We start from the raw sequence: 21,285 nt of genomic DNA, 5'->3' as shown, positions 1-21,285 counted from the left end.
TTTCGAATCACTTGACTCGATTACGTTCCCGTTCAAATAAAGAGCGGAATAAATCGAAGTCACAGATTGATCACGCCACAATTTCATGAAGAAGAAGGAATAAATTCCCGTTTGCGGTGCCGTGAATTTCCCCGACGTTAAATTCATGGCATTTCCCTCGTTCTTCAACGCCAACTCGAACGGAATCGGAGTTTTAGCAGTTGTGCTCAACAAAGAATGTCTCAGGACAGAGAATTCGACGGGTGCCAATTTGACGTTGACGTACCCGACCCCTTTCTGAAAACCTTTTCATTAATAAACATAGAATTAAAAAATCGATAATTGCAAATGAATAACGTGAGAATCTAAAACATTTAGTCATTTACCCGCATCGTCTGGGAGTTTGGTGAAATCGCAGTAAACGGATTCCAATTTGGCAGATCCCATGACGAAATAAAATCCATTCAGGGTGTGGCCAATGCTTTTGAGATCCGCGCATGAGGACGGCAGTCCGTTCTCCAGATCCTCCAAGGCAGCGATGGTCGAACTCGTTAAAACCAACAGCAAAGCAACTGAGACTGCAGAAAAATGCGCCATCCTATTGTTGGCGCATATTTTACAGACACAATAAATACACTGTTAATAAAATTAGAAATTTTGGAGAATTTCCAAAATTTCTAGTAATAATTCTATTATTTCAGCAGAAACTGTACAGTAGTCAATCAGTAGGAAAAAAACTTACATTCAAAAAGGTTATTACTGCTGTGTTGTAGATGAGGCCGGGGAACAGTATAAAGTTTTATGACACTTTGACGTACGTTTCAAACTGAATGAAAATTCACGAATGACTGCGAAAAATTGGGCAGATTCACTCGAATGGGTTTTTGTATAGAGTATTGGCAGCATTACGTGGGCATTTGTGCAAGTGCGCAGAGAGAGCTGCGCATGCGCCACGTCTTCGATTTTCATCCGAGTTTCCAAACCTATTCCTCGGTTTCGTCTAGCTTAACTCTTAATTTCTCTCTGAATCTAGAAAGGATCTAGCCCTTGGTTGTGTGTCTGTTTGTTTTTCTTTATCCCATTTTCTTTTATTTCCCCTGGCTTTTTATAGTCACCACGCGACTATTATTCTGTCAGGGCTGGGCTCCGAGTAGGTATTAGCAAAAGCCGATTAGCAAGATCTCAGTGGTCTTGTTCGGCATTGTGATGTTAGTTTTTTCTACTGCGACTTTAGCGCCAGCATTAACGCCCCACCCACTGAAAGTAAATCCCGTGTCAACTTTGTTAGTTTTTGAATTGTCATCGCTCTCCATCAAAAGTTAAATATATGCTATTTATTTTGCACCGCCTGAAAATAAAATGGATTAAAAAATGAGTGATTTGTAAATAAAGTTGAATTTGTAAATTTATTTACCTTTGCACACATTTCATGTAACATGTACGAAGAGTTGTCGTTCCAATGGCAGCTGAAAATGTTTTAGAATAACGCCCCCATCTGTAAAAAAATTGGAAGCAAATTAGTTACACATGTCCAAATATCTATTTTATAAGTAGAAACGTGACGTTGTACAGCGTCAAAGTGCTCTGGTAGTAATGGTCGGCTTCTCCTCCAATGGCCAACGATGTCGTGTTAATTTCCATTTCTTTCGTTGTCGTATGGAAAATAGACATTTTAATTTTCTTTAAATTATTAAAATTCTATTAAAGTTCGCACCAAACACGGACGGCGGATCTGATTTGTTGATGTAAATTAATTCTTTGGTTTCGTTGCTCGTTGGTCGTCTGGTAATATCCCCACGTCGGCGGAGAAGTGAAGACGTAAGCGCGGCAGATGAGCGTGACGTCACTTCCAGCCACCGGATTACGGACACTGTTGTTTCGTTTTAAATCGAGTCCTGTTGTTTTGGCGGATTCAACCCAACGGATAATCGTTGGATTAGATTCTGAAATTAATTTAAAGCTACCTTACCGGAGACTATAATTTTGAATCTTTCTTTGCTTTTTGCGAGCCAAAACGATCAAACATTTCGTAATTTTTTGAAAATGTCAACGTGTTAAAAGTCTGAAGCGCATCCGTTCCATTTAAAAAAATCAACTTTCATTTGGGTTCATTGAGGGCAGCTTTGAAATTCGTGGTGCCTCCCTTGGTAAAATGATTACAAAAATGCTGGGACAGATATACGCGCCAGACGATTTGGACACGGAAATGGAAGTAGATTTCATATTTCTTGGTTTGGAAAAGCTTGTCCTTGTCATCGCCGTGTAATATCCAGTCCATTTCTCCTTGTACGACAACGATGGCCTCATACATTTAATTTCGTGTAATCTTGTTGAGTGGAGCTCCCATAAAAAAAAACGTTTCCTTCCACAATGGGAGACGAGATAGAAAATCAAGGGCGACTCAATAAGAAAAAACAATTCAACGATCAATTTTAACCACCAAACTTGAACGATAAGTAACGACACTGTTGAATAGATTCTAATTTCATTGCGACGAACATATCTGTACATTTTTTTTTAAGGAAAGCATTGCGACATTTGCAGAGTGTGCAGCCATGCAAGAGGAAGTTACCCATAGGTAACATTGAGCTGTTTTAAATTTGTTGTTAAATTGAAGGTCGCATTTGTTGTTTTAACCTCTAAAATAGCCTCGGCTAGGGGTTTCTATTGGCTTGCGCCAATCTCAGAGGCCAGTGACAACGCCCTAATGGGAAAAGATTGACCTGTGAAAAAAGGAGGATAGGTTGGCTTAATAGGAAGCGCCCATTACGGCATCATTGTCTCTAATATAGAGGTAAGGGTGAGAAAATGAAACCATCAAGTCTATCCTCCTTTTTCCAACAGCAGTTTAGACAAAATCGGATCTATTCTTCTGTTGCCGCGTTGTCGCTTTTACCTTGTCAGTTTCTCAACAGATTGAAGCGTAGATGGTAGTGTAGCAGTCGGCTAGTCGCCAGTCGGTGGAGTGAATTGAATGAATCTCAATCAATGTGAACAAGTGAAACTGATATTCCAGTTTTGTCAACACCAAGGCAGTGAGGTCGACCATGGACGAACTTTGCGTCACGGAAATGAACGGCCGTTTCATCACCTCCGACGACATCCGAATGGAATGCGGAAAATCCAAGGCCAACCCGAAGAATGGAATGGACGATGATCTCCAACTTCAAGGTAGGACATCTCTTGATCTAATTCATTTGCCATTAGTGGTTATTGCACAGCCACATTGCGTTTTCAATTCTTTGGCAAGGGTCGAACAGATCGACGACTGAAGCCCAGCTGATAGCCCTACAGCGTTCTTGTTTTTTCTTTGGTGTTTTATTTTATTGGCCGACGCGTGTCGAATTCATGCTTGTTGACTTGATGAATCATTTTCGCATTTTATTTAGACCAGTGCTCTTATCGCCGGACTTCCAAGGAAAACTTGTCATTTTTTCTGATGTTTAATATTTTCTGAATTTCGAATCATTTATTGAAATAATTAAAACAGTTATGCGGTTATTCCAATAGAGTGTGCCATATTTATCTATCGGAATAATTATTAGATGGCTGCTAAAAAAATGTAATTATGCAATCTACATCTTGAAAAAATTCAAACTGCTGGCAACTGACTTTTTGGATCCTTCCAGTTCCCTGGTTCCTTGTTTAATTCCATTCCGGCTGGCCGCCGCGCACCGTTATACAGATTTGACTCCTTTCAGCACTTTGATTATTACATGCTTAGGCGTCTTGTCGACTTTAATCGGATACTCGTTTCCGGTTAACAAGTCTTGGGTGTTTAGGAGGACATGACTTGTCCATCTCTTGGTTTGTTACTTTCAATTTCGTAGGCATGAGAACGGAGTTGTTCTTGTGCGTGGTGCCCTCATAATCGTTTTTCTTCTCCAATGAAACAAATTTTTTGGGGAATGAGCAATGTCTGTGATTTGAGGTCGGTTTTGATTATCTTTCTTTACCAACAGAACAGATTTTTCGGTGGCCAATGCATGTATATAGGTGTTTTGGTATATGGTCTATATATAGTTCAGAAAGGTATTAGGCTACGTATTAAAAAAGTTAATGTACAAATGAGAAATTTTGATTGGTACGCAAATTGTCGAATCCCGAATTCTAAACTGGCTCAGCTATCACACGTCAAGTTAGTCGATATACGCTAATAGCAAGCAGGTTAGTTAGTGGTCATTTCTACAAGAAGTTAGTTAGACCGTTGGATCACAAACCAAACCAGAGATTGACCTTAATACTCTCTAATTAGACATGTTAAGAAAATGTTGAAAAAAATTGTCAGCCGCTTTTTCTTGTCATCCTAATGGTCGAATATATATGTTCTGCGAAGAACTAACCAAATATTTTCAACAGTTTTTCCTTGGCAGGAAATTTTAAATCAAAATTGATAATTTGTAATTGGCTATTATTTTAAATTATTACCGATTTCCCACCAGGTGACTGTTTATTACCACGTCGTAAATTTATTTCTTCTCAGTTCTCACGAAAGTTCGTCCACAAAACAAATGGCGTCGTCGGCCCTAAGTTTGGCGCGTTACGGCGCGTTATCAGTTAGGCCACAGACTGTCAGCCTGCCAACTCGTTTGTTCGGTTCAGGTGTTCAAGTTATAAACCTTCTTCCAATGCTTTCAATTAAAGACTTAAAGAAATGAAAAGAAGTGTCTTTTGCTTGTTGGCACCTGTGTTCCAGCTTCTTTGATTTTACTGGTTTTACAGATCAAATAAAGTCTTAATTTGATGTGTAAGTAAGTTGGTAACTCTAGACTGATCTTACTTTATTGATTGCACACATCTCTGTATTATATTACCATTCCTAGATACTAGACATTTTGTACGTTTTGTTTCCCCATTAGGTATCAGCCACAGCTTTTGCTACCAAACATTGGCTTTCCGGCCCTAAATATTTTGGATGAATGCAACAGGTAATAAGCACTATAACACTATTATTTTACTACCACATTAAGAACATTGATGGCAATAACTTAAAAACAAGATGATTGTATTTCTTTTATTTTACAGGTTCTCTCTTGACTCTTGAATAATTGGTACTTCAAAAGCAGTCGATGTGTCACTCAAGTAGTGATGTACTATGCTAGTATGCTTTCCACTTCCAGCTAAAAAGCATGCAGCAAACTTCCAGGAAGCAGAGGTAAACATGTGCTTGTGTAATTAGTTCTTGTCTAACATGTCACTCGTGTCTGGACAGACCATCCAAGCCGAAGGCAAGCCCACCTCTGCGTCCAACTCAATCCATCCAGTAGTAAAGAAGCCCTGATTGAGACAGCGTATGACGTGGAACACATTTTTAAAAGCACCCAAATCCCACTGATAGGGGCTGCACGTTGTCGTGTGTGTTGTGTCAATTGATGGTTCGGTGAGAGGCATGTGAGCGTTTGGATTAGCAAAATACGGTATGCATTGGGGGGTAGGGGGCAGTTGACAAAAGAGTCGGCGCGTGTTCCAACTTTTGAAGGTTATGTACGTGCAAAGATGGCTGCCCTGCATTATCGGCTTTTGTTGGTGCTTCCATTATGCTGGAAAAATTTTAAAAAAACTTGCAAAGATGTCGGGAGAGAGAAGGAGAAAGAAAAGTTTTTAGATTTTGATTATTTTTTCTGCTTTTATACCTCAGGCTATGCTGGCGGGAGAAATCGGTACACACCTAACAGAGGAGAGAAGGGAAGGAATTTTGTGACGTTAGAGAGAGAGCTGTGCATATTATTCTGCACTATTATTCTGTCAGGACTGGGCTCCGAGTAGGTATTAGTAAAAGCCCATCGTTCTTTTTAGATGCGTAGTTTAGTCGGTCACTAGAGCCCATCGTGAACGGTGAAACTGTTCACGATGGGCTCTCATCGCTCGTCCGTTCATTATTTGCCGCTGTCCTCTATTCCTACACTCCCCCGGTTATCTGCGATAAACTTTGGTTTGCTTTTTGTTGCTCGTCTTTGGCTCGAGATTTATCAGCAAGAGGTGAGTCGGTTTTTTCATCAGCCTATTTGTACGTTGCGTTTGTTGTTTGGAGCGGATTGGACGTTGGGGGTTTCACGCTAGCGGCTAGCTCTATCCTCGGATAGACGTGGGTTACACACAAAAAACAAAACAACCGGGAATTATCAAAATGGGATGGATGGGTGGGAAAGGAGTAGGGATCACCCGCGAGAGTCTTTTGGCTTATCAGTTCCAAATGGCGCACGCGCGTGTGTGTGTATTGCGTTTGCTCTCGGGAGATTATCGCTTTTATTACGCTTATTAACTTTGGAGGTTATCGCCCACGTCTCCGTCGTTCACTCAAATTCTTCTCTTTATTTTTATCCCCGACATTTCTGTTTTGTAAAGAGAAAAGCGAACGACGAGGCAAACAAACAAGATAGGCGGGAGACAACTTTAGACTTTGCACCGCGTCTGAACCTTTGATCAAAATGGAAATGTGTGTGTGTACGTTTGCTGCTGTGTGTGTGTGTGTGTTTTAATCCACCCGCTTTTTCACGACAGCCTTGATGGCATTCTTTCGTTTTTTTTAATATTTTATTCTCTCCCAAAGGTGAATTTTGATCGTGTTCTCATTTTGATGTTTTGTATATCATTTTTAAATATTTAGGTTGTTCCAAGGGCCTGCGTTTATCTTTGGAGATCAAGACGAAGCTTCTCCGAGACAACCGAAAACGAGATGTGATGGGACGTTCCGTTACTATTAGGTAAGTCGCTTATTTATTAAATATGGCCATTTTATTTTTGAAAGATAAATAAGTCAGGGTCTCTTTTTACTGTCGCTATCCGGGGAGCATTTCAATTAAATCCTCGCGTACATTATATAAACCTGTGTCGTGTGGTGGTGGTATGCACTTAGCGAGTGTGTGAAATTTGAGAGTTCCGTCTCTCTTTCTTTTCGTCAATTTCTCTTCGGCATTCAAAATCGAGTCAATTGCACAAACGTCAGATTCAAACGAGCGGGGAAAATGTGTCAAGTGAGAAAACACACGAAATTTTTGTTTTTCACAATGAAATGAAAAATTCTCAGCAAATGTGGAGGTTCATGTGCCTACAAATGTCGTTCATTTTTGTTATTTATTTTACAATTTTCCATTTTTTTTTAATTTTTTATCTACCTTTTATCTTATAAATAAGAAACGTACAGAAATAACGCGTAGTACGCGTATCGCCATTGGCCTCTTATGGCACATCACACAAGTTTTCTTTTTTCTTTCTTAATTCTTTTCTTTGAATTGCATTGAAAAAAAAACTCAACCGCTTGTCTCATTCCCATCGAAACACACGACTACCTATTCAACTCGCCCTCATCCTTTTATTATTAATTTTTATTTTCTTTCTTTCTTTTCCTTCGTTTCATGGTTAATGAAACATATCACGGTTGGTTGACTTTTTCAGTTGAAAGCAAGATAAATGGCGCGATATTTGATACATCTGCTGTGAATTTCTTTTTTTTTTCTCTTGAAACTTTGGCGTTTAATTTGACTGCTGAGTGCGAACGTGACGGGGCAACCAACCGACTATAACCTCCAACCTATGGGATTGGGTTACAGTTGATGCTCCCGCTCATTTATTCGCCTGACGTATAAGATAGACAGGCAATTAATAGATAGCGATACGGGCTGCTGGATAGGATGTCACCGCTGTCGTTTAATATTCCTTTACAGTTCTCCAAATAGTTGGCGAGATAGTGCAACCTCGCCTTGCCCTTGCGACATTTTTTTTTGTATTTAAGGTTTGTATTCGCCATGGGCGAATGTTACTTGCCCTTGGGATATCTTCTAGCAGGAGAAATTGTTTTATTTTCTTTATTTTTTTCTTCGAAAAAAAGACATCCGCTGCTGTCGTTGTCATTTCGGCTGCTAGTTGCCCTGACCGCCCCGATGTTGAATCACGCTCAAACCGTCTCGCTTTGCAAAACATAAAGTTGCCAGATGCGATAGAAACGTCAACATACCAGCACCGGCCACTCATGTTTTATTAGAACTTTCCTTTTTCTTCTTCTTGCATGGTCTTACTATATTTTTTGATTTTGATTTGTTTTATTTTTTTGGGATGGGCAGAGTCCTATATTCAGATGTCGCCCGGTTAATGATCACTTTTCAACATGGCGATGACCTTTCGATTGACGCATCATAGGAATTGGGGCTTGATTGGGAGCAGCGATAACACTGGTGTTTTGTTTGTGTCAAGGATTGAGAAACGACGGATTCGTGACAGACTATCTCCCCTTCTCCTTGTTCCCCCCCCCCCCACATCTCGAATATGGATCGGATCCATTTTCCTTTCTTTTTCGTCCGTCACTAACCCACTCATGGCGTTGGGTATTTTATTTTTAAAATTTTCAACATGTTTTTTAAGGTCCCTAGTGGCCTTCCTTTATCACCAAATGAACAGGTGAAATGTACACGGGGCGTGGCCAAAATAGCGCGAGGGATTTGTTCCCAACACAATCAATTTACTATACACCACGGTGATGATGAGGACACTTTTCACTGTGTGTTACGTAGCTACCTGATTAGTATACTACAAGCCTTGTCTGTTTGTTTTTTCTTCTCATTAAACGACTCTGTAGGGAAAGAAGTAGAAAACGAAAGAATCAAAGAGAGCGTGAGCGGGAGCGTTTTTTGAGTCAAGAAAAGTTGAGAACTCTCCCTGGAGGAGGGGCGGCTCGCTCAGTTTATTCGCAACATTCCTTTCGAGTCAAAAAAGCTGGGCGCGGTGGCCGTGCCGAACGACAGTTTTCGTTTTCAAGGACAAGGACCCGGGCAATCGCCCGCTCGCCCGACCGCTCACACACACCACTACGATTTCCCGGAATTGATTCCGTCAAAGTAGTCAAAGTTCACCCAAGAAAAAGTAGCATCTCCAATAAATAACCCTAGAGTCTACCAGCCGTTTCTTTTCCATTATTGAGCACCCTGTTATAGCAACTAAAGTGAGATAACATTCCGAAACAAAATCCAAATAGAAACCTTACGGATTTGTGGTCGGAGCCAACCCGACTCCACCCTCTGAAAGCGGAACGTCTTGCGTCTGCTCGTCTTCGTTAGACGCGCAGATAAAAATTAGAATCGAACAAATAAAAAAATAAGAGACAAAATTGATAGAAAAATTATTTGAACATGTGTAACTAATTTGCTTTAAATTTTTTTATAGACGGGGGCATTATTTTAAAACAATTTCAGCTGATGCTATGATTGGAACGACTACCCTTCGTACATGAAATGTGTGCAGAGGTAGGCCTAAATAAATTTACAAGTTCAACTTTATTTTCAAATCACTCATTTTTTAATCCTGTTTATTTTCAGGCGGTGCATATTTGAGCAAACTTCTCATGAGGACAGAGGACAGGGAAACTCGGAAAAAACTGGCGGACATGTTTGAAAAAATTGGAGAAATGGCAAGAGGTGGAAAAAATATTACAAGAAAGTAGAGACCACGTCCAATGGGACGGATAGAAATTCGTGCCCAAACCGATGCAACTCAGCCCAATCAATTTGGCCAAATGTCGTGATGATCTCCAACTGTTTCAGGATCGCAACGTTCGTGTCCGTTACACGACCGCTGAACTGTCGGCGCCAATCAAAATGATGGAACACGCAGAATTGACTGTCACTCCAACCTCGTGTGAAGATCTGCAGAGAATGGGACACAAACTGAGCGGATTCTATTCCGTCAAGGGATCGAAGAAGATGGAAACCGTTTACTGTGAATTCTATCCCAATCAAAATGGTACGACATGTTTTTCTTTCAATTGTCATTGTTTGATCTAAATCATTTTTGTTTAACAGACTAAACAGAAATGGATCGGATACGTCGACGTCGATTCGGCACCCGTCCATTTCTACGTGCAGAGAAATTCTGATTTTCAAACACGATGAACTCCGGTTTCCGGTGTTTCCGGTGTTTGCGGGACTCAGAAACGGACTCGATTGTGCACGAACCCAACGCCGCTCAACGGCGGCCGCACCTGTCCAGGTTTCAACTTCCAGAAAGGCGATTGTACCTCCATCTGTCCAGGTACAAAGAGTTTGACCGTAAACTTATATAAACATATCGAATCCACTTCGCCCATGTTTCCACTTACAATACCACTTTTCACGAGGACTTGATTTACCTACCGGCTCATTCGTATGTCAAAGTTGTTGGTTAGCCTCGAACGCCGAGATTCGATTCAGATTTACACATCCGATCCCATTTCCGAGTTTAATTTAGAAACCAACGCGTCGTTAATTTGTGTTATCATTATAGCTTGTTGAATCAGTACTCGTCAGCGTGATTGTCTGCCTTATATGACGTCATAGTTTCTTGTTAGCGACTCGTTGTTGTTTCTATATCCATGCGCCAACACAAAGGTGATGCAACGAACTTTTCTCCCTTGTAAAAAAGTAGTGGACGGTCGATGGAACGCCTGGTCCAGTTGGTCCCAACTGCGGGCTGATCTTGCAAACACCATCGTCGCCGTTCGTGCACCAGCAGCCCTTCATCTTCCTACGGAGGACAATATTGGGTCGGCCGTGACTTGCAGCGGGAGGAGTTCGTGCCGACCATCTCGACAGCTTAGACGAGGGTGAGTGTCGACTTTCTTCTCCTTGTCTCATTTTTCGGGTGGCCGGAAAACAATTTATTGATTTGTGGCCTTTTGTTTTTGTAATGGGAACATTGTCGGTATTATATAACCTCGGGAGTCGTTGGCTCTTGCGGGAATGATTGGATGAGTTGACGTGATGAGCTCGAGATAACGCAGCAAAGTCAATGCGCTTATCGAAATCCATTCGTGTCCACACAATGGACATGTCTGCTTTAGAAAGGGATAAGTTGGGGGGAGGGTACGGGGAGTAGCTACAACGGAGGAGGTAGTTGTCAACAGCATTCGTGTTGAACGGGATCGGATACTAGTGAGAATCGAGCTGCAAGTGCGGCTGATGAAACGTCAAACGAGTCGTCGTCGTGTTGTATTCGACATTGATCCGGGATGAACAGCAACATTCAGTCACCTTTCCTCATTGTGTTATTGTACCTATTGAATAATGCAAACGCCGCCGCCATCCGGGAAAATGATGATGGAAAAGCTTCAATAGTTTGAGTGGGACCGGATTTCCTCCTCCAGTCCAGCAGACCAATATAGTTGACGTGTGGACAACCCAGTCAGCAGTCATCACTATGGGAGGATGATGAACAATTAAAATCTGCCCAAATTCTTGCTCCGGCTCCTTTTTTACCACCCGTGAACACTCCTGCAACCGACAATCTATTATCATATACTGTATACACGTCCCGATATAACAATCGATGTGTTCCTCCATTCTCGACCTTATAGCTATCCACATCACGTTTTACTAAAGAGTTTCACCATAGACTTTCGTCTTTTGTTTTTCGTTTGTGTAAACAAAGTGTTTTTTCTTTCTCTAGATTCATCAACATCAATCAATTTGCTGGATTCTTCCTTTTTCGGCTCGACGGACACGCCATTCTTCTGCCAGGACGTCCGGCGGCGGCATCCGGGAATTGAGCGTTCGATTCGATTGCGATTCAGCGTCGACTGGGAGGGTAAACGGACTCCATTGATCAACAGAGCTCTTATTCTCGACAACACTCCTCCCGATTCGATTCCTGTTCAAAAAATAGGAGAAGAATCAAACATCGTCCAAGATGAAGGTAAAAGTTTCGCCACTCCTGCAAATGAGAAGAAATGTCAAGAATAGAGAATAGTCCGATGTCTAATTCATGGCATTACCTTCGTTCACCACCGCCAAATCGACCGGAAACCGGAGTTCATCGGGTTTGAAAATCAGAATTTCTCTGCACGTAGAAATGGACGGGTGCCGAATCGACGTCGACGTATCCGATCCATTTCTGTTTAGTCTGTTAAACAAAAATGATTTAGATCAAACAATGACAATTGAAAGAAAAACATGTCGTACCATTTTGATTGGGATAGAATTCACAGTAAACGGTTTCCATCTTCTTCAATCCCTTGACGGAATAAAATCCGCTCAGTTTGTGTCCCATTCTCTGCAGATCTTCACACGAGGTCGGAGTGACAGTCAATTCTGCGTGTTCCATCATTTTGATTGGCGCCGACAGTTCAGCGGTCGTGTAACGGACACGAACGTTGCGATCCTGAAACAGTTGGAGATCATCACGACATTTGGCCAAATTGATTGGGCTCAATTGCATCGGTTTGGGCACGAATTTCTCTCCGTCCCATTGGACGTGGTCTCTACTTTCTTGTAATATTTTCTCCACGTCTTCCTTAGAAATGTTCACCTTGTTGGAACCATCGGGATCGTTTGCAATTTTCTCTGAAATGATCGAACTGATTCTATCCACGTCATCCCAACTGTTTGAGTCGTAATTGTGTTGGATGTTTTCTTTATTCTCTGATTTTCTGTCATGTTTTCTGAATTATTTCTTGTTTTTTCCGAGTTTCCCTGTCCACATCAGAAGTTTGCTGAAATTTGCTCCGCCTGAAAATAAACAGCATAAAAAAATGAGCGTTTTCAAAATCAAGTTTTACTTTTAAATTTATTTAGGCCTACCTCTGCACACATTTCATGTACGAAAAGCATTCGTTCCAACTTCCAATCACGGCATCAGCAGAAAATGTTTTTAAAATAACGGCCCCCAACTATAAAAAAATATAAAGCAAATTAGTTATATTACACATGTCTAACTATCTATTTTATAAGTAGAAAAGAATTTCCAAAACAATCTGGCCGCAGCGCCTCTGACGGGAGTAGTAGCCCAGCAGTCATAAATGATTTAAAATGGGGTAGAAGACTAGGACTAGAAGTAAGGGGCTGAGGCTGACGTTGCTCCGGGAGATCCAATACTACACCAAAAGGCAAAAGAAAAACTGTGACTGTGCAACTAACTTAAGATTCAAAACTTGACTACAAGATGTCGGCAGTGTCGGCCATGTTGTTTCTACATCGTGTAACCGGTGAAACGAGGCGAAATTTGGGCGGAATGGGCGAAACAAATTGTTACTAATTTATACTTAAATTCCTGTGATTTCAAATACCGAATTGAACGTCGTATCTTATGCAGGTTTATCTTGATCTAGTTTCCTTATTATTATATTATACTAAACTAACTTATTTCTTCAAATTCTAGATGCATACTGTCACTCTGTCAGTCATTCCAACAAGTTTACTGAACGCTAAGAAACTTTCCATCCATTTGATCCTCATGCTGTCAAAAGGCCAAACCCAAAACTCATGTTTGAAGCCCACATACAGTGGAATACAAATGTGTGGAGATAAGGTATTTTCCCATTACTGCTACCACACCAACCACACGACGTCAAATGCCTTCCTAAATTCATCACCCATATGATAAAGGTAATAAGCATCAATATCACTTATCACCACACTACTGCAATACTTCATGACACTTCCTTTAGCATCAGGAAAGTTATCTCAACCTGAGGAGTAAAGCTGTTGGTTGCTGTGAATTCCATTTTTACGGTTTTTCATATTGAAAATTTCAGTGTGCTTCTCAGAGAAGGTAAAGATTAATTTTCCATGTTATACATTTTTTACAGAGCATGCAAGATCTCCATCGTAGTTCTTCATTTTTGGTATTGTTCATTTTTATTAGTTAACCCGTTGGCTGCTACCATTTGCTTCTCCATGTAAGTGAATTTTATATGTGTTTAGGGTATAAAATCCTGGAACTATTTCTTACTGTATCTATACTCTGGTCAACATTTTGTTTTCTTGTGGATACCTTTTTCCTTATCCCATGACATCTACATGTAGATGTTAAAATGGTTTGATTATCATACTTTTTACTTTGTGATACTATTTCATATTGTAATCTTGTGTCTCACATGAAGTATTCAAACACAGTTCATTTTCATAATAATTCAACAGCTGACTGATGTCCTAACTAAACCCAATTTATTTTTCTCCCATAGGATTGAAGACACATAAGCCCCAAACATCCAATAACATTCACCACATTTTGGATGTTTATTTAAGGTAAATATTGACATGGATTGTTTTAATTTAACAAAAAAGATAATCAGGGGGAAGTTGATAATTGTCTAAGCTTAGTGTCCTGTGTTAATCACATGGTTCATAATCAGTAATCAAGTTTATCATACATGTGTAGAAGACCTGTAAGTTACGAAGCTGCATATAAACTTGACCAATTGATAACCAAATGTGAAGAAAAAGAAAAAAACAAAACGAGACAAACTGTTGCAATTGCAATCGAAGTTGGCATGATGTGGGGAATCAATAAGTTCGTCGTAGAATGAATCTAGTGTTCAATTAATAACTAACGATAGTCTTGTTACAAAGTCCTACCGCCTGTAAATGTAAAAACCGACACGTTTCGTCGAATTATTTGTAAGCGTTATTCAGCCCTTGAGCGTTGCGTTTTATCAGATGTACCAACCTTCATTTTTCTATGTGCAGTGTGGCTAAATAGATATTTGCAACGATTACCAACACGCACTTGACAGTTATTAATACGATTCCATCTAAAAAGGATTTGGCTAAAGTTTTAAAGTTCTCCGACACATGCCAGCGCTTGTGCTGTCCAGTGCTTGCGTGCGTGCGTTCAGTAACCTAGTCAACATCTGCCGGATGTCCGCTGGAGCAATTGGAGCAGGAGTAAAATGTGCGTCATCGGTCCTACACTCTCTTTCCAATTGTTGCTTGTATGGGATATCTTCATAAACTTTTATTTTTTATTTTTTTACTTCAGATTTCGAGAGTTTTCTATTACATGTCATCACCAACTGTTTGTCTATGTACAGGATATCTACGTCATTCTACATGTTCATTCGTTGCTCGCCATCGCTGTTCGTTACAGTTTATACAAGCTAAGTTCGTAGTATTATTCTTTAATAATATAACTTAAGTATTAAAGACTTAGTATACCTTTATCATTCGCTATGTTTTTCACCTTTCGGGTACTACTTTTCCTATTTTTGTTTGATTTATTGAGTTCCGATCGTTGTGTACTCTTCAGCTAATGTTTTCATTTGAACTAATAGGCTATTGGCTGGTTTTGCCTCGTCAGATTCGTCCATTCCAAATCGCTTGCTGCCGACCAACCTAAAAATGGTACAAACTTTTGCTTACAGACAGTACGAGGGGTTTTTATTATAAGCTGAATTGTAATTTTTTTAAATCCGATGAAAGGAACTAATGTGCCAAGTATTTCGATTTACGGAGGAACCACAGCTGTCGCAGGGGAATTTCCTTTTATGGTAAACACAACAGCTTAATCTGTTTTTCAAATTTGATTAGCTTTTTTGAATGTCGATATTTTTCAGGCTTCTTTATTGGTAGGTAGCAGCTCATTATGTGGTGCAACTCTTATTGGGCCATCCCATCTATTAACAGCAGCTCATTGCATAGAGAAGTAAGTTTAACAAAACAACTATTTAAGAAAAACGCTTTTTCGTGCATTTTCATTTTATTAACTGACATTTTGTTAATGTATTTTGTTACATCAGTGCAACTGCCGCAGATTTGAAACGTTTCAAAATAAGCATTAACGGGTTAAATATTCTGGGCAATGATACGACGACAATCAAAAGAAATGCCAGCAAATTCATCAAACACGAAAGTTACGTCCACACAAACCTTCTCATTGTAAGCTCTTGGTATTTCTGTTCTCCAAATGTTTTTAGACTTAAAACTTTAGACACATTTAAGTTAAATCTTTTCAACAAAATTAATTATCTTCCTAGGATCACGACATCGCCATTGTGGTTTTGAGTTCGCCAGTGAAAAACATCATTCAATTCCAACATCTTTTTTTTTTTTAACTCGGTGCAAATGTCAGTGGACAAGAAAAAGGAGGGCGTCTAGCTGTCAAATAGATTGGCACCTCGGTGCCAGCCTAATAGAAAATTCCGTACGTGTTACATAATGCCGGGGCGGACTGACAATCGAACACAAAAACGTTGCAGTGTCAGCAGTGTGTGTGTGTTTAGGTTTCTTCTTCTTCTTTTTTTCATTATTTCATCATGTTATATTATTTCGGCAGGTTATTGGCCTTAATGTTAGTTGGCCGGATGACCGCCGATGGTGCGGGTGGCGCTAGCCATCAAGCCGCTGATTTGTTATCGGCTATTACGAGGAAAAAACACACACACACACACACGCACAGACACGTAATAAGAACTGATAATATAGAGTTTGATTGTTCCGACTATGACGCCGTCGGCCGTGATCGCCCTCACTCGATTTCCTTTGCCCCGGAATGAATGGAAAAAGGCGAAGAGAGAAAAGAAGAATTAGATAAATGACGTACTGTTGTTTTTTTTTTTTGTTTTTTTATTTTGTTTTTGTTTTTTCGCAGTGGTATAAGGTGAACGTGGAAGCGTTGGAGCCGGAGGCCGCCGAGTTGTTCCTCCAGCTGGACTGGGCCGACGCCGAGACGCAGGTGTTTCTGGAGCGTTGCCAGGAGCGCTCGGACGCCGTCTTCACTCAACTTTTCCACCTGGTGGCCCGCACGCTTCTCGCTCCTTTCGTCAGCCAAACATCCATTAACGGGTACGTTAAAAGAACTTGTATACCTACCTATTTCTCTCTTTTTTTTCTTATTTTCTTATTTTGTTTCTCTTCGGCCAAAGAGAGTGTCATGAAAACCCCAAAGGAAATTTTGTTTTTTTTTTCTCTACAAATGGAAGAACGGACTCTCTCCCCCGTAGCTTTTTCTTCTTCTTCTTCTTCTTGTGTACCGTCGGTGGATGTTGTTGTTGTTGTTGTTTGGGGAGGGATGCGACGCCCCACTGGGCTCGTAATTGGCCGACCACTCGGCCGAATCCACGCACACGCACAGACAAGACAGTCAGACAGACGAGACATATTCTTCTTCGATACGATCCAGCGCTCTTCTTCTTCTTCTTTTTTCTATCCCGGTCCGATAACAACGAACGAAAGAACAAACGCGAACAAAAGAGGAGAAGAAAAATTATTTAATCACGGACTTGTGTATATTTCCTCGAGGCTCTTCCTTCCTCCCACATATTTTGTTTTTTCTTTCACCGGAAAAAAAAAATCTAATCCGGAACTCACGAATAAGGGGGAAGTGGAGCATCTGGAGGGCCCAATTAAAAGAATGAAAAAAAAACCTTTTTTTTTTCTAACCAACAAACAACCCAATTTAAAATTTGTTTGAAAGAAGAAGCGTGCTATGCTCCCCCCTGTTACATATACATCTCTAAATAATCATCATCTTGAATGTATATAGGGAGAGAGAAAGAAAAAATTGTGCATTACAAGGACCTGTTTGATACAGTCGAGTAGGGCAGTAGGCCCCCTCCTCACTCTGGTTGGATGATAACGAGAGATTGAAAAGGTGATTTGCATCAAGTTGGTAAAGGAGGGAGGGAGGGAGGAAGGAAACAAGAGATTTTTTGTTGTTGTTGTCTGAGGAGGACGTTGAAATTATTATTTTTTTTTGTTGGTTGCGACGCATTAAAATGAGCTCGTGCGCTCGTTCCTCACTCGGCAGAAGGGATACGTTGGCGTGATGTTTCGCCACCACCTGGCACTTTGCGCGCGGCGCGCAGCCATTATAAACCTAATCGTTTGATTTATTCAACAGGGCCTCAGCAAACGGTTATTTTCACTTTCCCCTTTTTTTTCTTTCTCTCTCTCTCTCTATTCTCCCCTTTTTCTAGTTATTATGCATTGATCCGACGCCATTTTTCACATTTATTTTATTCGAACCAATTTCCATTTTACTTGCGTCAAAATTCCCCATTTTCTCTTCTTTTTCTTTTTTAAATATTGCCATCGGGCTCTTTTCTGATTATTAATCAAAACGGTTCCAATTCCCCCCTTTTTTGAAAAGTAATAAATAAGTACCCACCTCCTACAACACTTTTTTTTTCACCCATTCAGACACGAAAAAAAATTTTGATTTCATTTTTTTTTTCGGTCGATCGACATTTTTACATGAAAAGCTTTTGCAGCGCTCACCCAGCCGCCATTTTCTTTTATTATTATGATTTTTCTTTTTTTTTTTCTGGTTGTTGTTGTGTGTGTGTGTGTGTTGTGTGCGCGAGTGTACCGTGTCCCCTCGATCGGCGCATTCTTGATGGCCTCGTAGTAGTAGACACGGAACTTTGTTAACACACACCATTGACCTGCTTCTTCGTTCTTCTTGTGCCCCCCACCAACAACTCGGGTCCTAATTTATGTCATTCCCTTTTTTTATTTATTTTTTTCTCTCTCTCTCCCCTCCTGGTTCGTTGAACTGCTGCCGCTGTCTGTTCATTATATTTAATATTCCAATCGATATTTCGTTGTTAAGTCCCTGGTACGACGTCATTGGGCTGGGTCGTGGTGGTAGGGGATGTTATACAACATGGAATGAGAGTTTTTCTCGTGTGATCTTTTTTTGGTCCCCCTCCAGTCAAAGGCACGTCATCTTCTTCTTCTTCTTCTTCTCGTGTCAAAGACAAAAATGGTTTTTCGGATTTAATTGCCATCAAGTCGAATAATAGCGTGAAAGCTATATAGATTTGATAGGGAGGGGCGCATGTAAATGCTTAGTAAGTGGAAAATAAATAAGAAGGCAAAAGAAGCTAGTAGACACATGCGGGGATCGATCGTTAGTTGGGTGTAATACTTCCGTGCCGTGCACTGTCAAGTTGAGAGTCATCTGGTGCCAATTACCAAGTCTGATGGAGTAGACGCAACGACGATTGTGCCGGTGTTAAAAAGTTTGTTTTTTTTCTCTCTTTTTATCTTCCTCCCCAATTCCTCCCTCTCCGTTGTATTCCAGGAGGGTGGTGACTCCTCCCATCTAGATGCGAGCGATTAAGGATCGAATGGTGCGTAGCTATCGCTTCCTTTTTCTCTCTCTCGCTCTTGTTTCTCTCATATTCTCCGTCTTTTTTGTATATTTTTATTTCATTCCGTTTCCTCATCTCTGCACGTTGTTCCCTCCTGTCATCGGCGCCGTATAGAAAAGAGGAGAAAGAGCTGCCGATCCCATCAAAAAGTGCGTCTTCAGCTCTCTCTCGCTCTCCTCTTTTTCCCATCAGACACACATACAGAGAGAAAGAGAGTAGTATTGATCGCTTTTTTTTCTCTCGTTTTTTCTCTCTCTCTCTCTCTCCTCCTGATGTCGTTGTGTGTGTGTGTGTCTCATTCTTCCCTTTTCTTTTCTTATTCGTCTCTGTCGAGGCGACATTTTCCATCTGGGAGGAAGAATGGGGGTGGTGCGGATTCTTCCTCCCACTTCTCGTTATCTCCAGTCTCTAATGTAGAAGAATAGGAGAGACTCTTCAAATCTCCCGCCGGATGGCACATACAATCGAGTAGTAGTAGACAGTAGCGGCGGCATCAGGCCTTCATATTATATGCCATCCAGTCCACCTTGACTCGCACTTCGTCTTCTTTAGTTTGACGTCGCGTTTGATTGGCACTTTTGCTCTCTCTTGAACCCCGACCAAAAATTGGGGTTTCAATGTAGACCACCATTTGATTGATTGGATTGGATTTTGCTCAGATTTTGGCAGACGGGATTGATTGGCGAGCGGACGTCGTGATTAGTTTCGACCCTTATTTTGTGCGGGTTCCCTTTTCCAGCAATTTGCCGAATTTTTTCTATCCCCCCCCCCCCCCAATAAATTTAATTTGTTTATTTTTATTTATTTTTTAAAGCCCTCGCTTTTTTTTAAATTGATCAAAATGGCGCCTCAGGATCGATTTTTTTTCCCCTCTCTCCCGTTTAAACTAGGCCGGACCTTGTACGCGATCTACGAAAGATGAATGAAAGATGAATTTAAAAAAAAAAGAGAAAGCGTGTGTGTGGGGGTTTGATCTTTGGGTGTTTGATGTTTCGCCTCTTGTTCTGCTCTCTCAACTCCGGGATGGATCCCCCCCCCCCCCTTAAAAGGGTGGAGTGTGCGGCGGTATAACCATGTAGAAGAGAATAGAGGTGGCGATGGGCTGGGAGGGTGGTGGTGGTGGGGAGGATGGTCCAATGACGCCGGGCAAGAGACAGACGCATCTAAAATATATCCGCACGCGCGCGTCTGACCACTATCCCCCCCCCCTCTCTCTCTCTCTCTCTCCTTGTGCTGCCGGATTAGAACGTCAAAGGGTTAAAGCGACGATTGGTTCATCATCATCGGCACAAAAGGATGGGGGCTCTTGCTGGCGGAGCTTATATCCATCCAGAGTTCTTTGGCCTCTCTTGCTATAGCAAAACGCTGATGAACTCAAAAAAGATGGAAGAGAGCTCGGCGACTCTTCCGTCACAACCCTTTTCAACCCCCCTCCTCCCCATGTACTTATACAATAGCGTCCTGGGCGACATGCTAATGAGAGTCCTCACTGTACTAGTAGATGAGATTTGCGGGAGGACACGCACAATAAAAAGCGGGTGGCAGAGAGAGGAGACGAGATAGTAAAGGGGGGGAGGGAGAGAGGTAGGCGGAGTTTTGATTTATAGCTCCCCCCTTCTCTATCTCGTATGCATATTGAGTTCTACGCGCAACCCCCCTTCTTCTTCCGTCGTACACACAGGCGTTACACATGGACGTCGCTTATATCGATTTTGTTTTTTCTCTTTTCCATGGGCCTCCTCCCTTATTTCCAACCACCCCACTCCCCGTTCCTCAGCATCCAACCACAACACACACGCACCCATGCGCCTTTCTCCTCTCCCGTTTTTGCATTCGCCAATCAAATTTACATATTATTTCTTCTACTACCCCTCCACCCTTTGGCGTCATTTTTTCTTCCTTCTTTTGTGGTCGCCGAGGGTTGGCTCGGGAACTTTTTTTCCAACTAACTCTGACAAAAAAAATCAACAAATGACCGTAACATCAATAACTTTTGATGAGGCTTTGTAATAAAAGTCTGGGCAAATCGATTGTTTGGGCGACGGCTGTGTGTATAGGCAAAGACATGGAAGATGTCGCCATAGGTCGGAGAGGAGAGATGTGCTCGATCACTTTTGTGATTGCGCGCGCAATGCCGCCGTGTGCAATCAACACACACGGCGACCAGGAAACTTGGAAACATTTTCATTGGCAGGATCTTTCCCTTCTTCTTCTTCTTTTTTTGAATAAATTCCGGAATTCTTTACGTCTTGTCATTTTTATTTTTCCCAATCTGAGAAGTTCACGGGGGGAAATGGATCAAGGGGAAACAAAACCAAACCAAACGAAGAAAACAAAAACATATCAAAGGATATCAAGCGAAAAAAACAAAACATTTCCTTTCTCTCTCTCTCTTTTCTTTTGTATTGCGGAACGTTTCGAGGCAATTCTTTTGATTCTATTCCGCATCTCTCTCTTTTTTCCCTACTCTT

At 41.2% G+C, this 21,285-nt stretch overlaps 2 long non-coding RNA genes across 4 annotated transcripts; both read left to right on the top strand.

Annotated features, from left to right (window-relative positions):
- Window positions 1–9,892: 9,892 nt before the first annotated feature.
- On the top strand, window positions 9,893–12,075 carry LOC124316769. Of its 2 annotated transcripts, none has more exons than XR_006911963.1 (3): window positions 9,893–9,999; window positions 10,369–10,549; window positions 11,392–12,075. It is a non-coding gene; the product is annotated as an uncharacterized LOC124316769 (long non-coding RNA). The 2 variants fall into 2 exon arrangements; XR_006911964.1 differs by having other exon boundaries at window positions 11,374–11,400.
- Window positions 12,076–13,923: 1,848 nt separating this feature from the next.
- On the top strand, window positions 13,924–15,742 carry LOC124316105. 2 transcript variants are annotated; one of them, XR_006911808.1, is made up of 5 exons: window positions 13,932–13,967; window positions 15,141–15,208; window positions 15,275–15,363; window positions 15,458–15,596; window positions 15,695–15,742. It is a non-coding gene; the product is annotated as an uncharacterized LOC124316105 (long non-coding RNA). The 2 variants fall into 2 exon arrangements; XR_006911809.1 differs by lacking the exon at window positions 15,141–15,208 and having other exon boundaries at window positions 13,924–13,967.
- The last annotated feature ends 5,543 nt before the right edge of the window (window positions 15,743–21,285 follow it).

This window comes from Daphnia pulicaria, chromosome 12, assembly GCF_021234035.1.
Source record: "Daphnia pulicaria isolate SC F1-1A chromosome 12, SC_F0-13Bv2, whole genome shotgun sequence".
NCBI classification, from domain to species: domain Eukaryota; kingdom Metazoa; phylum Arthropoda; class Branchiopoda; order Diplostraca; family Daphniidae; genus Daphnia; species Daphnia pulicaria.
This window is presented reverse-complemented; position numbering and strand designations above follow the sequence as displayed.